The sequence below is a fragment of the Octopus bimaculoides genome, chromosome 9, assembly GCF_001194135.2.
Source record: "Octopus bimaculoides isolate UCB-OBI-ISO-001 chromosome 9, ASM119413v2, whole genome shotgun sequence".
Classification (NCBI taxonomy): domain Eukaryota; kingdom Metazoa; phylum Mollusca; class Cephalopoda; order Octopoda; family Octopodidae; genus Octopus; species Octopus bimaculoides.
In genome coordinates, this window is record NC_068989.1 from 74,932,576 (window position 1) to 74,937,924 (window position 5,349).

Consider the following 5,349-nt stretch of genomic DNA (forward strand, 5'->3'; position numbering starts at 1 on the left):
ATATATGTCTCTTAAAAGATAGAGCTCAAAATCAATGCATTGAAGATACTTTATTGCAGCAACAATTATAATAACAGAAACAACCACAATAAGCCAAACCTATGCACGTTTCAATAGGGTATCCCGGATAAATAAACCACATCATAAGATGTCTCGTAAAATATTGTTACATATTACAACATATTACAAATTGCTGGATACTCCATCTCTTCAGGGTCGCATTATTGCCATCACCAATACTACTATTATTAGCAAAATACACACATCATCCGAGAGGGTGAAAGAATAATCGACGGTACGCAACCTACCATCGCTATTTTCTTTCAGAATGTAAACAAACAAATCAATTCAAATCCAGTGACGTACACCGCCCGGTTTACAGCGTAAAAATCCCTTGCCAAAAATTTATCCACCATGTACATCAAGATTTCCTAATGGATCTTTCTATAATCATAATATATTAATTAATTATACCCGCCCGTGCACACGCACACACACACCCACTCACACACCCACACACACACACCCCACACACACACATACACATATATACCTATACTTACATACACACACCCATATATATCTAAATGTATTTTTTTAATATATAACTATATACACACAAACACATATATACATGCACATATGCATGCATATACATATACACACATACATATACACATACATATACACCCACATATAAACACACACATACAGATATACGTATATATACTCACATACACACATACGTGCATACATACATACATACATATAGCTATACCTCCATATATACACATATATATACACCCATACATATGCACATACACACATACAAACTTATATATGTATACATGTTTACATGTACACACATACACATACATCTACATACACACACATACATATATATATACACATATATATGCATATACGTACACATACATATAAATGTACACACATACATACAACCATAACACACATTCACATACCTACAAACACATATACACACATATACACATATATACACACAAGCAAACATAACCATACAAAAATAAACACATATACACATCCACACATACACACATATATATAAAAAAAAGTTACATATATATATAAATAAATATATAAATAAATAAAAACCCATATATACATATACATATACACATACATATACACACATACATATATACACATACACACACATACACATACATATATATATATACCCACCCACATACACATACATATACAAATACATACACACACATATATATATATATATATATATATATATATACATACACACACACATATACATATATACATATATACACACATACACTCTCGCCTGTCTCCACATGTGTACCTACACCCAAATACATATACACTCATATATTTGCGCCACAGACCTAATTCCAGTAAGATATATAGAGATGAATATACCTATTCCTTAATTGCGAACTTGTGCCTATACACATTCCGGTAATTCCTATTTATAAAATGCATACGTATGCCTATACATATGTAGACATCTGTAAACTTTAAACGTTATTTTATTAACTAGGTGACCCTTGGAAAAAAGTATGGAAAATAATTTCAAGTTATATAATGTGCCGTTCCGTGTGAGAAAATTCAACAATAAAAGTACTCCATCTGCTGAGAGGTAAATATTATTTATTTAAAGGACACAATATGTCGTTAAGTGATACTAATAGTTTCATATGAGAAATATCTCAAACATATTCATATGGCAGAAACCACATATCATAAGGAACTAAAAAATTCGAATAAGAGACGAAACGCGAAAAAACTGAGAAGACAGCATATAGGAAACGCAGATAGTTAAAAAAAAAACGGAAAACGGAAAACGAAAATACAAAACTAAAATCTAGAGTAAAAAGTAAAAATAGTAAAAGAGTTATCGTCCTTAAACCTTAAATTACAAGGCTGGAAAGATATTAAGTTAATCAGGTAGAATTTTCTTCAAAATTTTTTTTTTTTTTTTTTTTTTTTTTTTTTGTAGTTTCAGCCCTCAGCTGTTGCCATGCCGTAGCAATCGCCGTTTTGCTACACTTTTACTACTGAGATCTCCCTTTAATATATCGCACTTGGTGTAGAAATGAGTTTGATATAGCTACCCTCATTTTCACGTCTTGCCGTGAGGTATGTTCATCTGGGACACTCGACAGGAAGAGGTCCAGCCTTGATTTGGAAACGCCTACATCTACTTTGTGGAGATTCCTCAAGCTCTTTCGGAGAATGTTAAAAAGCTGTGGGCCCCTGAATATCTCGAAGCAAACGCAAAAAGCTACGAATAATAATATAAATACCGCATTGAATATTAGCATGAAACACCACACACGCTATTACTTTGTATGTGCTTCGAGATTTTCCAAAAATATATATCTAAGAATTACATGTGTGTGTGAGAGAGGGTGCAAACGTATTTATGTATGTGTATGTCTTTGTATTTCTGTTTGTCGACCACCACCACTTGGTATTTGGTTGTAGTTTGTTTAAATCCCCATTACTTAACAGTTTGGCACAAGAGACACATAAAATAAGTAGCAGACTTAAATCACGTACTAGGGTCCATTTGTCCGACTAAGCCAGAGGTCGCCAAAGGGGGCCCGATGAACCCCGTAGGGGTCGGCGAGTAATTAAAGGAGGTTGCTGATAGCCAAGTTGTCGAATGGGGGTCGGTGTGAGAAAGACCAGCTCACTCAGATGAACTATTTGAAATACTTAGTCACAGCCATGATGTTGTCAATTTCAATAAAGGATATTCTTGTAATATAATGTATTTTTCACATTTTCTAACTGTGAGAGCATTTTCATAACAATTGATAGTTTAATACAGTATACTAGTATACGTAGTTTAAAATATAAAAAGTGTGTCATCTTCAATAGAATTTCTTAATTTGTCGTACATGTATATTTTAGCTAACATTTTAATTTCCAGTATCAGTATCTGGTACATATTTAAGATATGGTAGGGTGGGGTGGGATAGGATATTAAGATATTTTAAATGAGGAGGGTAATCGATGCGGAAGAAGTAATTAAAGGGGTTCGATGGTCGAAAACATTTGGCGACCTCTAAACTAAACCTTTCAAAGCGTTGCTCCTGCATAGTCGCTGTCCCTTAACTGAAACAAGTAGTAGTGTGAACGTATGGATAAGAACCTTTAGCATCTTCAAATGCAGTCGCTGTATGTAAGATTGCCACTCCCGTGTGACCTTCGCAGCCTCAGCAGATGCGACACCGCCATCAGCAGGTCTTTCGAGACTATATCAGACACCATGGAAATGGATATCCACATCCATATCCATGGTGTCTGTCGGTCTCGAAAGGCCGTGTATTTGCGCCTGGAGAATATATATATATATATATATATATATATATATATATATATATATATACAACCATAGTGAGAGACATATACATACATAAGAAGTGTGTGTGGAAGACAAGAGGGGGAAAGGGAGAGACGATGCAAACACAAAGACCAAAATATCAAATCGATATTGGGACTAACCGATTACCATAGGGAAATATGAAATGCTCAGTATGAAGGATAGATTGATATTACTATTCAGTAATATTTACAAAGTTCAAAATGTTAGCAGCTTCTGCTAAAGTAATTAGTTTTATTCATAGTTAAGTGGGATCCGAACATTTATTAATAAGACAAAAACTTTTCTCCCTTTCTTAAACTGCTTGGAACCTTATCTTCAACTATAACAATACTCTTGTGTTTTTCTCCATCACAACATATGAATGAGAAAAGAAGGGGTGATGGAAACTGGTAGTGGGAGCGTTTCAACCCTGAGTAAATGTGTATGTAAAAGGGAGGTGTGTGAATGTGTGTGTGAGTGTGTGTGTGTGTGTGTGTGTGTGTGTGTGTGCATGTGTGTGTGTTTGTGGAATGGAAGTGGGATGGTGAACATTCAACGCTGAAAAGAAAAATCAAACAACGTTTCAACTCTATGTGAGTATATGTGTGTATGTGTGTGCGTATACAAAGGAACTATGTGAATGTTTGTATGTGTGAACCAGCGTTCTTTTAGTTGCAAACGATGATCTATGTCACATCTCAAAAGACAACCACAAGATAACATTGACAAGTGTATTAATTTGATTTACCATCCATATTTATATATAAAATACTACAATTAACCGTCATTTTTGACGGCACGGGGCCAGTTAGTTTTATATATTTGCGATCCAAAAAAAGGCACATCGGCTTCTCCTGATTGAACTTTCTCAATAAGATTAACAAAGCATCTAAACCAAACTCCATATTCGCCGTTTTAATATTTTTTTTTCACATATGAATAAATCACTGGTAATTCAAACTTACAACATATCTCAAAATACAACCTCAAATTCTCATAACCATCAATCTATTTTAAAATGTTTCAAAATGGATATTTTCTTTTATTCTTGATGGTTCCACTACCGTTTTCAAATCCTACATCATAGACAGCAGTAATCGACAATAAAATGGATCCTCACAAAAGTCCATCCTTTGAGGATTTATTGTGGTTTACAGTCTACCAGAGTTTACAACTTACGTTCAGTTTTGTGTCCTTACAATCGCATACATTACACATTTAAACGACATTATTCGTATCTCCAGAACTGCTATTCTTCTGACATGATTAATAATGCTAGTTATGATCACAAAAATCCTTTCTATCAACAGTTGTATAAATATTGATTTTAAATTTTAGTACAATACTAGCAATTTCGGGGCAGAAGTAAGTCGACTACATAAACCCTAGTGATCCACTGGTACTTATAATGTAATTTATAAATGCACTGTCCTTGTCACATTACACAATTCTACAGCCATATATATAGGATCAACTATAATTTTAAACAAAGATATGCCACTCACCTCCATTCTTTTAGATACGATAAAAATAATAAATCTACAACACTCGCCAGTCACATACATCATCTCAAAAGTACAAATATACCCCATACTTTGTCATGGTCTATATGATTTAGAGTTTCCATACCAATGTCAACGCTCAACCTGCAAGCTTTGCCTGAAGGAGGCACTCCACATATTTAAGCACAACTCTTTAATACTACTAAATAAATATAATGAAGCCCTTAGCACATGCAACCACCGCTTTTTTCATACCTTCAAATTCCACCACAAATCTAAATGCCTATATAATCACACAATATATTTCCACAACATCCCGTAGGTAATCCCCAGCAACCTTATGAATTTCCATTTAAATTCTAATCCTTATCTAACTCCCCCATACTTACTTTAGGATCACAATCATTTAATTATATATATATGTGTGTGTGTGTGTGTGTGTGTGTGTGTGTGTGT